This window comes from Macrosteles quadrilineatus, unplaced genomic scaffold, assembly GCF_028750875.1.
Source record: "Macrosteles quadrilineatus isolate MER2022 unplaced genomic scaffold, UCM_ALF_1.0 Scaffold_2__2_contigs__length_208266976, whole genome shotgun sequence".
Lineage (NCBI taxonomy): Eukaryota > Metazoa > Arthropoda > Insecta > Hemiptera > Cicadellidae > Macrosteles > Macrosteles quadrilineatus.
The window spans coordinates 91,908,173-91,921,946 of record NW_026542595.1 but is presented as its reverse complement, the minus strand read 5'-3'; the positions used below and the strand labels follow the sequence as shown (position 1 = coordinate 91,921,946).

Sequence of the window (13,774 nt, the reverse complement as noted above, 5' to 3'; positions counted from 1 at the left end):
GTAATGTGTGGACGGCCCCATTTAATTTCTAATCAATTATAATCATTGAGATGGGGACGCCACCTAGGTCCATATTTTAACGAAATTGTTGTATCTGGTAAAACGAGGTTTTAAATGACTGAAATAACAAAAAACATATTGTAAACAAAACATGACCCCTACAGTGTACCGGACAGAACTAACAATAAAATTGGCTTCATATGTAAGGGGGTATGTTTTGTTGGTTAGTCTACGGGTTTATTTATTACAATGCATTATAAATTTGTACTTCCTGCGAAATGAAGAGTTGGAAAAAAAACAGTCAAGTAAATCTTTTGTTGGAGTTTGGAGCTGGAATGGAAGTCGACGTAGTTAAAGGCGGCCGTGACTGAACCCGCTTAGTGCTTACTCAACTCTCAATCTCTCATTCTCATTCCGAATTCCGATCTCTGCCTGCCTACAATCCTAAATCCTAATCCTACCTGGTTGCTTTCTTGCTGCTCTCTGAGTGCTCTGTGCTGTCATGTTGTTGAGAAGATGAAAGGTGAATTAATTTGGCAACTTTTGAGTTCAGATGCACTTATTTAAGTTATATCCGCTCATGGAAATCAAATGGTTTCTTTTGCCCTATCGATTTTAGTGCGCTTTATTTGATATCCATGTAAGTATCATTGGATATTTAATTTTGGACATCTTTAAATCGTTAAATACGTCCTAATTAGTAGGTGGACGACGTGTTACCAAGTGGACGACCTTCAAAACAATCCCTCTGACAACAATAATTAACTTAGGCTACTCCGAATATTTTTTAAAATTATAACTACCTAAATTTTATGTCTTAGAGATTTTAAATTATATTAAAATTATATTCAGTGAAACAAGTGGGCTAGGCCTTACCGTCCAAAGGGTTAAGTAGGCCTAATCTAGTAAAGCTTAGCCTAGGGCCTATTGGCAATTTCTAGAACCATTGGTTTTAGATAATTGAGTTCTCAAAAAATGGATAATGCCTTTTGGTTAATGAATGCTCAATCTATAGGTGAAAAGATTAACTTCAACTTTAAGACATCTCTGGACTTCAAAAATGTCTCCTTTGTTCAAGTTAGGTTAATCTTAGTTTATTTTTTCATTTATGCTTTGGTAATTATTTAGTAGCTTATAGGTGCCTCTAAACGAGTTTTTAATTTTGATGTCTAGTTTTTTATCTCCTGAATCCAAATATACCATTATTTTTCACCGCTGATGAATTTTTCTCAAGATATCGCCGTAAACTATAGTTAGGCCTACAACATTACATTACCGTTCAATAAACAAGGTAGGACGGATGACATTTAGAAGTGGAATGAACTTTGGGTGAAGTAAGCCAACAGCTGATTGTTTGTAATTACAATATTATTTAACGTTAATTATGTTAGGGTTATGTAGCCTAATCTTTGTAATAGGCCTATTGCCTAGCTGCTTTGAAGCTTCATTGTCAATAACCTACCAAGTTTTAGTATCTAGGCCTAACTTAGAATTGTGTTGTCAATGTCCTGGACTTGTGTGAACCTGGCAATAAGTAATGCACGCGCCATAAAAAATCTATTGCTGGCCGTTTTGCGGCAAAATACGTCCGCGATCCATATTACCGATGATGCCAACAGTATAGAGGACACATTAACGGACACGACAGTATCAACATCATCTACCTGGGGAGTAAAACAGCCAGCAACAGATTTTAGCGGGCGCGCGCACAACTTATTGCTGATCTTCCCCCCCCCCCTAACCTACTCCCCAGGTACATGATGTTGATACTGTCGTGTCCGTTAAAGTGTCCTCTATCTGTTGGCATCATCATCGGTAATATAGATCGCGGATGTATTTTGCTACAAAACGGCCAGCAATAGATTTTGGCGTGCGCGCGCACATCTTATGGCTGATTTTACCCCCCCTAACCTACTCCCCATTTAATTAATGATGTTGATACTGTCGTGTCCGTTAAAGTGTCCTCAATCTGTTGGCATCATCGGTAATATGGATTGCGGACTTTTTTTGCCGCAAAACGGCCAGCAATAGATTTTAGTGGGCGCGCGCACAACTTATTGCTGATTTTACCCCCCATAACCTACTCTCCAGGTACATGATGTTGATACTGTCGTGTCCGTTAAAGTGTCCTCTATCTGTTGGCATCATCGGTAATATGGATCGCGGCGTATTTTGCCGCAAAACGGCCAGCAATAGATTTTTTGTGGCACGTGCACTAGTTATTGCCAGGTTCACACCAATATGTGTTGACCCCACAGAATTGGTCAATCGGATAGGCTACTGATCCTAATTTTATGATAAGCTTTCATGTTAAGACATAATTGTTTTTGTACGATCTACATACCTATTATTGCAATATGGTAGGCTACACGTTTTTTTGTTATTTTATTCGTAAATAATTTTTTGCTGTATTAATTTACACTCTTTTGTAAGGTAAATCACCCAAATTCCGAACGGTTAAGGGTGGTTGAGCTATTTAAACATATTTTTCTCTGACTTAATTAAGAGTAAAGGTAAATTACTTTGTTCATATGTATTTGCAAAGTTATATTCTACAATTTAATATAATGAACGATACACTAAATAAAATAAAAACAGATAAAAACGGCAATATCTAAGTCGAACAGATTGGATGAGTAATGCCCAAGACCGAACGGCGCATGTCCCAACACCGAACGATCGACTCCCAATACCGAACGACTTTAAAATCAGTCTAAAATGGTTGAACATTGACGAAAATGATGATGTAAGATAAAATGAAGTTACTGACCTTCTGTTGCATTACCACATTGATGACGACTCGTTAACTAGATCGGAACTGAACTGAACTGTCAGAACAGAACTGAAAGTCACTGCCATCTAAATATAGTACGAAGGAAAAATAATTACAGAAATAGTTATGAACAAGAATGTATGTTTTTATTTTGACAGTACAAAATAATGTTTAGATAAGTTTCAAAGATTAACTTAGGCCTAATACAAAGAATTACAAATTCGGACAAAAAATAAATTGGAGACAAATATAAAATCCATATTTAAGTACCTACATCATATTTACAATGGGTGGCTTCAGCAAATCAAGAAGTGTGTGCTCAAGCGGCTACAAAAGGAATGTGGACATAACTTAGTTGTGTTGTTTTAAATGTGAGCATGGACTTGAAAAATTACTGTCACGTGGAAGAAATATACTTGAGAATAAAATCAAATCAACCTATAACTACTTTGAAAACACGTCTTGAGACAATTATTGCACTTAAAAAGTCATATTTGAACAAGTAGATTATAAACATTACAGGTAACAAGAAAGACACTTTAATGTACATACAATGAAAATTGAACTTACAACTAAAAATATTTACAATATTTACAGTCCTATACAATATTTACAATGTGCTGAAGTCACTAACTTATTTTGACATGATTTTATCTTTGAACGAAAAAAACCCTCTTCTTTCCACTACAGGGGCACTCAGAATTTGGACAATTTCAGTCAGAAGGACGTCATTATCTATATCATCTTCCTCGGGCCAAAAAAATTTGTTACCTTTTCTTGTTAGGAATTTGATGCTAGCAGATTCGTCTTTAAGCGCCTTAACTTGTCCTGGGAAAAATTGTTTTTCGCCTTTAACAAGATAAGGGACAACGACCCAACTGTTGATGCTCAGGTTTGCCAGATCTTCGGGCTCAATAGGTGAAGGGTCGTCTTCACTTTCGGATGAATTCAGTTCTTCTTCGAAGCAAATCTTTTTAGCAGTCCGTTTCTTGCTGGAGACATTCTCTTTTTTTATAGCTTTCTTTGTTTCTCTAATTAGTCGCCTTTGCTCTTTCTCTTTGTCTAGTTTTCTTTTCTTCTCTTCTCTTTCTTTGATGTACAACTTGTAGCTGTCCCCAGTTATTGCTGCAGGAGTGGGATCTCGGGATTTCTTTTTCTTGTTTAGGGATGTAGGAGATGGGTAAGGAAGGCATCGCTTAAATGGAGAGGGCATAGTTTTGGTAGGTGTTGATGGATTGGTTTGTTGTGGTGGTGGTACATTTACTGGGGTGTTGATGGGTTTATGGGATGAGGAAGGTGTGGGTGACAAAGTTGCAGGTTCGGGGGAATTGTGAGGTAATGGGGTAGATAGTATTTTTGCAGTTGGGGAGGCATAGAGGTGGTCATAGTGTGCCGTGGAAGTAGATGGCTGGTGAAATATGTCTGTTGGGGTATTGTCAGATACGATTGTTGGACTTGTCACTACTTCTTCTCCAATCTCGACTTCTTCTACTCCAATCTCGATAACCATGCCGGTTTCGAGATTGGCAAATCCTAGGTCATCAACGAGGAGTTGCAATCCTGTGTCGTCCAACGACTCGTCCCCATCTGCAATTACACGACCCTCTTCAATGCAGACAGCTTCATCATCCACTTCAAACAAAGGCTGGTCAAGGTTTTCTATCTGTTGGTGGTCGGGGCTGGCTAGAAGAGAATCTTCAAACTCAGGAAGAGGTACTGATAACTCTGGGTCATCGGGATCGATGGGGGAATGAGGAGGAGAGGGAGGAGGACCGTTTCTCTGTGCTTGCTGTTTTTTCTGTATGATGGACTCTTCTATACTCTCCAATTCCCTTCTGATTTCGGTCCATACCTGGAAAAGGGATTCATCCCTGGTTTGGATGTCATCTTCAGTGACGAACTTCCTTACCTTTTCAAGGCCAATCTTGGTTTCGAGGAAGTTTAAGTGAGCCCTAATCTCACTTTGTTTTCTCTCGAGAGATGTAGTAGTGTGGTTCAAATCCGGCTTCTTCAATATGAGGTCATAGTGGACCGAGTCAGGATTTAGTTTGTCAAGTCCAGTCGCCTTGAAACCATTGATGATGATTTTTTTATCCAATTTGGAGATCACGTCATGTAGCATAGGGGCAAACTCGTCCCTCCTCATCCTTCTCCCGTCATTAGAAAAACGCCACTGGTTTACAGTTTTTTTCCATATGGCCTTTAGGGGTTTGAATACAGTCACATCCAAAGGCTGTAATAGATGTGTTGAGTTAGGATAAAGTGCCACAACCTCAATTTGATTTTCCGAGCAATAGTCTGAAAGATATTTGCTCATATGTGATGTGTGGCCGTCAATAAACATCAGCACAGGAAACTTTACCTTCTCAGAGATGAGCCAAGGATGGAACACATTAGTGACGTATTCGAAGAAAGTCTCCCTCGTCATCCATCCTGACTCAGATTTCCCCAGACCCCATTCTCCTGGGAAACTTTTTATAATCGTAGTTGGTACCCTCTCATATGGGTAGACAACCATTGGTGATGCCATTTGCCCAGCGGCGTTTGCATTGTCCAAGACGGTTAGGCATTCTTTTTCGTCGTTGCCGGTTTTTGTGTACACGGCCTTCTCCCCTTTTTTGGCCAACACTTTTTTACCCTTGGGGCACAGGTAAAATGCTGATTCGTCAGCATTAAATACTCGTTGTGGCTCTTCAAAGATATCCAACAAGTCTTTGCTTTGAAGATAGTCACGGACCTCCTCAAACCAACCACGGACTTGGTCTTCTGTGACGTTGGCCCGGCTAGATGTTAGTGCCTGCGTCACTCTCTTGGCCACTTCAGGGTGGCGACCAAGGAACAGCTGGTACCACTTTTCCCCTGGTACGCTGTCCGTGAAGGGGTTTGGCCTGTTCAGTTCCTTAATAAGCTTGGATACGCTGTCGATGAGCTGCTCCTTCACGACGGGGAAGCCTGCCTTGGCGACGTCGAACACCCATTTCACAATGAGGTCCTCTTCGTCCCTGGTGAGAACAGATGGGCGTCCCACAGGAGCTTCTTCTTTATACTTCCCCGTCAGCTTATTATGGAGTGTGGTTTTTGGAACATGAAAATCTCTGGATGCTGCAGAGATTGAGTATCCATTGTTCTTGATCGCATCCAGCGCCTTCCTTACGTCCTCCTGTGTGTACCGCTGCCGCGATGTAGGGCGGTTTGGTGCAGGCATCTTCCTGTTGAACCGACAACAATAATCAATTCACTTCAAAACTAGAATAATTAGTTAAGGAACCATTACATGGTTCGTTAACTAATTATTTTACTTTTGATAAATAATTAATGATAATTATAATTATTAATTAATTTTATTTGATGCAATGTGTGAGGAAGTCTTTGGGTAGGTTTGTAGGTTGCAAATGCGTTTACAGTTTAAGATGCATAAATACGAATATTTCGTGTTACAGTGAGTGAAAGTTTTGGAAAATAAATGCCAAATTTGTAAATCACAATAAATTTACAAGTTTTAAAGTAAATTGCATTCATAAATCCACGTTATTTGCTAAATATTAGGTCGTTCGGAATTAGGATGCCTATCAAGCCTTATTCCCGAACGCTCGTTCCGAATTTGGAACAGCGCTGTTTTGGCATGCCTAATTCCGAACGGCTTTGAATCATTATTAAATTGTACTCAAACATCTTGAAAACTATTTATTATACTAGGAAATATGTATTACAACATACTAGAAGTGGTTAACGCTTGATTGGATACATTTTAATCAATATATACGTTGTTTGGCTTACCTTCCTTACTCCTTGACAGAACAAGTAGATCGCCGCCGAACTGTCTTCTGCCGCCTACCAGCTGACCACGGCCTTCGTAATTAACAATTCCAACGTTCCAAAACTTACTTTTTTTTGTGTATGGAGTAAAATAATCGCCGGAAATAGTGACATACGTCTTTTTACACGGCTTTAACCACAAAGCTTATTATTTCAGTTTAAAAATAGGTCGTTCGGTAATTGGTAATCGTTCGGCGTTTGGGTGGGTGACCTTACATATATTTTGTTGTTGAATATTTATAGAATTGACACCTCCTTGGAATTCTTTCAGATAGTTTAAGCCTAGGCCTAGAGTTTCTAGCCTAAGTAAGTTAGGCTACAACATTTTGCTATTCAGCCAATTTTAACCAAGTTTGTTAACAGTTTTGAAATATAAAAAAAGGTATGGTACATTGAAAATATATAGCATAGGCCTACTCAATACTACTCATGGTCAGATGCCTTTTCAAAAATGGACTGAAAACCATTTTTCTCCAGGGATCCATTATAGATGGGATTTCCCTTTAAAAGTCTTTGACCAGCTTGGCTTCAATAGTAACAATAAGTTGCCCTAAGTTCTAAGTAAAGTTAGTGATGGGGAACCTAACCTTGCAGACATCAGCAACCCACTGAATATGTGTTCTGTAGATAAGTTACTCGCCACACTATACCTCTAAACTCGCGTTTTTATGCTATCTAGACATAATAATTTTTAAAACATAAATTGGTATTTTAATTGGGTTTATTATCTTTACTTGCCGAGGATGTTGCTTGATTGGCCTTTTTGTGTCTCTCACTCTGCAAGTGATTTTCTATGTCCTATGTATATTAAATACCCCCGCCGCAGCAAACCTGCAGACTAAGCGAATTTCCATTTGACTGATTGGATTTACACTGAAATGTCTACTTAAAAATATAACATTTATTCCCGATTTAAATAGAATTAGTTTAACAAGTACTTAGGTTTGCTGCATCAGGGAGGGTAAAATTTTTTTTTGTAAAATGTTAATAGTTAGTAAGAAATAAAAACATTTTCCAAATTTGATCAAAATATGTTCATAAACAAGCAAACTACAACAGTTTACTTATTCTCCATAAGAATAACATGGGAATTTTAAATTTACAATTCTTTGGAATTTTCTCTGTAACCGTTAGGCGCACAATATCGCTTCAATATACTAAATTATTTGTTTTTTTAAGCTCTACAAAATGGTTTGGAAATAAATTGCAAAATTTTAAGTTTTTTGGGTCAAAAATTGGAAAAACCTATTTTTACCTCATAAAACCCCCCGTAAACACCCGTTCCCATGGTCCGATCATGCTGGATTGCGAACTCGTTCGAACAAACGTAGGTTTACACGTTTGTACCAAATTTCATCAAAATCGGATCATTTTTGCTTGAGTTATCGTGCTGACGGACACATATATATATATATATATATATAAATATATTAAAATTAAAACATATATAACAAAGTACCCTTTTAGTAATTATTTTATTTTTCATGACGACATGTTTCGGAACTAAGTCCATTGTCAAGTCATTTTTACCATAACCTCATTCTTTAAACTAACAAAATTAAAAATATAATCATATGTAAAAATAATAAAATATGTTAACTAAATCTTAATACATTTTGGTATTAATTTTTTTCATTATACTATATGAATGTTTTTCTTTCTTTCCTTAGTTTTTCAATTTTATCGTAGATAGGTTGGTTTAATTTTGGAATCATTGTGTTGAGTATGTTGTTGGGGTCCTTTTTGTTGTGTATATAAATATTTAGCTCTTCTTTCACATTAAGTTTCTCACGTTCTTTTTCAAATTCTAAAATAGTTAGATTGTCTTTCATGTTTTTATAACTTTGGTCTGTGTTCATTATATGGTCGGCGAAGTTCGACTTCATTGATGTCTGATTTTTTGATTTCAATGCTTGTAGATGTTCCTTGAATCTTGTTTTAAAAGTTCGAGATGTTTGACCTATATAATACTTGCTACAGTCACTACAGTTTATCTTATAGATTCCTGATTTGTTGTACTTTTCGTCTTCATTATCTTCTGTGTGTTTGATTTTTTTATTGATTAATTGGAAAATATTGTTCTTAGTTCTGTAACTTACCCTTATATCCGAATTTTTAAACGTATTTCTTACTGCTTTAGTCATATATTTGTTATAAGGTATACATATATATTTCTTTTTCTCTTCATTTTCCGTTGTTTTATTTTGCTTTTGTAATTTGTTTTTCAATTTCTTCTTTATCATATTGTCTATCATTTTTGCCCTGTAGCCATTTTTCTCTGCTAAGTATTTAATGGTATTTTTCTCTTTTTTGAAATTTTCTTTATTCAAGGGAATATTAATAAGTCTGTGGATAAGTGAATGGAAAGTAGCGATTTTATGACTCCAAGGATGATTAGAATAGTATGGAATAATGATGTCTGTGGTCGTAGGTTTTCTAAATATGTTAAATGTATGTCTGTTGTTATTTTTTGAGATTGTAATATCTAGAAAATTTATTTGTTCTTTTTGAACCTCTCCTGTAAATTGTATTTTTGGAGATAGGTTATTAATATATTTTAGTAGATTATTAGCTTCATTTTCATTTCCTTTGAATAAACAAATTATATCGTCTACATATCTGTACCAGTATTGGATTTTATCTTTAAATGGGTTACAATCATTCATTATTTTGGTAGTTTCCATTTCTTTCATGAATATATCTGCCATTATTCCAGATAGAGGGGAACCCATTGGTACACCATCTTCTTGCAAATAGAAAGAGGAATTGTAGCTGAAATAGTTTTGTTTCAGTGTCAATTGTGTAAGCTGAATAATATCTTCAATTTCTTTTTTGTTTAATATATTTTTCCCAATTAGTTCTTTTCTTAGAATATTTAATGTTTCCTTTGTTGGGATATTTGTGTACATGTTACAAACATCAAATGAGATCAGTAAAGAGTTCTCTGGAATGTCTATATCTTTTATTCTTTCAATGAAATCATAAGTATTTTTAACATTATACCCATTATCCATATTGATACTATTTTTTATTTTGTTGTCCAAAAATTTTGATAGTTTATAGGAAGGAGCATTTTGAAAATTTACTACAGGTCGGATAGGTATATTAGTTTTGTGCGTTTTTGGTTGTCCTCTTAGTATTGGGGCTTTTGAGTTATTTGATTTTAGCATGTTTTGTTCTAGTTTCGTTAGACTTTTACATTTCATTATTTTACTATTAATTGTTTTTGAATATTCAATGGTTGGATCTTTGGTTAGGACTTTAAATTTGTTATCTTTCAAAAAAGTGTCTACTTTTGTTTCATAATCATTTCTGTTGATTATTACAACAGCATTACTTTTATCCGCTTTTGTTATCATTGAATTATCATCTTTTAATTTATTAGAAATAGATTTGATAAGATGTAAGTCTTTATTGGTTTCTTTTAGTGTATTTGGGTTAGATATATTCTTTTTAGTTTTGTTTAGTTCGTGTGTAAAACTAAATCTGATTGGATCTCTGATTTGCGTATCTGTTTTTCTTATGGCTACCTCCATATCAATTAGATCATTTTCTATGCTTCTGTTCTTATGATCTAAAGAAAGATTACATTTTAAAGACTTACCTAATAAATTAGTTTCTTCTTGTGTAAATTGAATGTTAGTAAGGTTTTGAACTGCATTGTTGAATTGGTTATCATGAATAAGGTTGATTTTTTTAAATTTACCTTTTTGAAGTTCAATAAGTTTATTGATCTTTTTCTTCTGTATTTCTTTTTTACTATCTATTAATGGTTTGATCCATTCTGTTATGTAGTGATTCATTTCATCAATGCTTTCTTCATGGAACAAATTCTTAGCTTCTTCGTAAGATGATTTAATTGATTCATTAACTTGATGAAGTTTTGAATATAAGTAATTGATCTCTTCCTTAACCCATATTTTTCTTGCTGTTTCCAATGTTCTTCTTGCAGCTTGAGTGTTTGATTTGGTTTTCAACTGAACGTAATTTGGAATTATATTTTCGGAAATACAAATTTTGTTAAATGTGATGTCTTCTTTCAATTTTTCAGATTTGAGTTTGAGGTATTTAATGGTATGAATTATCTTTTGGTTGTTAGCCATTTCATTATTATTTTCTTGCATTTATATAAGTATATAATATTTTATATTTATATATATAAATATAAGTATATTTATATTTTGTATATATAAGTAATATATATATATATATATATATATGAATTTGAACGGATGGTGTTTTTGGCCTCTAGGGACCTCAAAACGAAAAAAAAAATTGGTCCCGCGTCCAGGTCTTACCATGAGTACTACGGTAATAGCTTATTCCCTATATGGGAAATTCGCTAAAATGAGGATTATTGGGTTTAAAAAATTACAAATTTATCAGAATTAAGCCTTTTTAATTACAATCACTCAAATTCAAATTCCATTACATATTAATAGTAAAAAAAACGAGTGTTTATATTATTTGGAGTTTCTCAATTACTTGCTTAAACCCTCCAACTTTTGATTACAATGTGCTGGGTCCAGGGACAGGTTCGTCGATCTTCCTTCTTGATTCATACTTTTCAGATGAACTGACTTTCTTCAAAAAAGGTTTGTCATTTTTTATGTGGTCGTGGAATTCTGAGCATGTCAAAACAGAATTTGCTTTAATGTAAAGAAGATCTCTTACAACTGGCAGAGATAATCTTCCTCTTTCAGCCGTCCAGACAGACCCCATCATTGAAAAAATGCGCTCGGCTGGAGCCGAAGTACCAGGCAGACACATGGCGAATTCCACTATTTTGAAAATATTCACAAGGGACACATTGCTTTTGGAACATACTTCAAATACTTGTTTCCATTTGTCTTGAGTTTTGGGTTTTTCGTCTTTTGGTAGGGAATCCCATGCTGGTTTAAGATTTTTCAAAACGTGGATCAGTGACGAACGCTCATCAAATAGTTCATCCACATTAATAGAATCTGGTATAACGCTGGCTACAGTTGAAGCACTGTCTTCCATCTCATCCCAGGTAGGATCATGTTGTAATGTTAACCATTTGAAGTGGTTAGCCTTATCAAAGCTGTTTTCCCAAAGTTTCAAGTAGCTAATCCCAGCTGTATAAAATCCTTCTACACTTTTCAGAAAAAGTTCTTCCTTCTTATCATCAAAGGCTTCCTCATTTTTTAACTTCCTTTGTAACTGTTTTGCTGCAAACGGTATAAAGTTATTTGCCTTCCTTTCTTCCAGTTTGATAACTAATTCTTCATACGCCTGTGACGCTTCTGTAGCAGTAATTTGATCAGACTCAACTTTGAGAATGGTCATCTGAAACATTTGAAGGCTTCCATGCACAAATGTTAGATAAAGTTCATTTACTGGATCTTCAAAAAATGCAAGTAACGATGCAGGGCAGTTTTCGATTGATAAGAAATACGACTTCAATGGCTCAAACATCATCAGTATCCTTTCCACTGCAGGCATTAAGCTCAAAAATCTTGTGTTTCCGTGTGAAAGCATTCTTCTATACTCAACTTCTGCAGATTCACAAAACTCTTTTAATGCGGTCACTCTGACAGTATACTGATAAAAGAATTTGTAAACTTTGACAACAATCGCCTCAACATCAACAGGCATGGCATCACAAGCAGTCTGCACTGTGTTATGCATAATATGAGCAGAGCAGCCAATGCCAAGGATTGGTCTTGACAGAGCCTTTTGCAATTTTTGAAAAACATTGCCTTGGCCATGCCTTTTGACTCCACCAAAGTTGGTATTAGTGTTATCAGCACAGACACACAACTTTGGAATCAACAGAGAACTGTTTGATGCATTTTAAAAGATGTTCTACTAAAATATCAGATGTTTCTCCCGGAAGTTCATCAAAAAATGACAGTTTTACGTTAACACCTTCATTTTGGTTAAAATAACGGACACATACAGGAGTCAATTTAACATCTTTTCTGTTTGAGCTGTCAATTGTTAGTGTGAGGAAATTTGCATCCTTGAGATTTTTGAGCAGTTTGTGAGGTACCAAATTTTAAAGGGGGTAAAAACGTATTGCTAGTCAACAAACACCATAACTTACCCGATTTTTACCCACAACATCCTACTCCTAGACCTATGTGTTGGCCATAGCTTGGGCTATGGGCCAAAGAACGTAGGCCTACTTTTAATAACAGTGAAGTACACAAACACACCCACAACGATATATTTATTCATAATAGCACTTTGTTTCACATAATAAAGTTAAAACGACCGATTTTACGAATATTTAACGCCGATGACAACATCACTTAACCTCGAAATGGTGTTTGTTGACCAACGACAGACGACAACTAGACCGGCTCAACAGGCGAATTTCCGATCAGCTGTTGGCTAGTTCTCAAACTCGCCACCAGAGCAATTAAGCCTCGACCGAGGAAATCATGATTTGAGCCGGACAAGAATTATTCCCTGTTTGACCGCCGACTAGCTCACACACGACTTACGAATACGACCCTACGATTCGATTACGAAGGTTAGCTAACACATCAGTTAGGCTCCTTTTTACGTTTCACGTTATTTTTGTTTTATCTTTATTATACGCATACTTAACTTATTTTACTTTTTCGTTTTCTTAAATTACCGATTCGAATTATCTAAATTTAATATCGTAACTTGAGTCTTGACCCGCCAGTTCCTGCCTGCCAGTGACTAGCGGTGGCGATCGTTTATTTTATTTTAATCAATTAGTTTCGAAATTACGATTTCTCCTTTAGCTTAACGAGTAATTATTACTTATATTATTTTAATTGACTCGACGTTTTAATACCACGAGACTTGTCGTCTGAGTTCTAAACCCCGTCTTTGGCGGGTGAAAGAATCAAGTCTTGGGAGCAGGCTGATTTGAACAATCAGCTACGAAAACTAATACTAAATTTATTTTAAATCATCTCACGTTAAATTATCCGTCCAGTTATATTAATTAGGCCCCGACGACTCTGTAGGAATTGTTTTTACCTTTTATTCGATATTGTTTACCAACGTCCTTAGCCAGATAGTTTACAGTTTAATACGAGTATTTATATCACATTGGCTTAAGATTGAATACTCGTCGGCCCTACAGAGTCATTCCAAAGGTTAGGCAAAATTTAACAAAACACTTTAACGAAGGTGAGGATGAAATAGCTCCTACTGAGCGTCTGCAGGATTTCCTGAGCG

The 13,774-nt window shown here is 35.7% G+C and overlaps 1 protein-coding gene across 4 annotated transcripts in view; it reads left to right on the top strand.

The window, feature by feature from the left end:
• Positions 1-456: 456 nt before the first annotated feature.
• The window catches only part of LOC128985460 (tyrosine-protein kinase Btk29A), a 90,240-nt gene continuing 76,922 nt past the window's right edge, over positions 457-13,774 (top strand). For 2 of the 4 annotated variants that reach the window (XM_054404951.1, XM_054404952.1), the window contains exon 1: positions 500-640. The gene's annotated coding sequence lies outside the window, so the exon portion shown is untranslated. Of the gene's footprint in view, positions 641-13,774 lie in introns of all 4 variants that reach the window. The other 2 variants (XM_054404950.1, XM_054404954.1) reach the window with 2 other exon arrangements.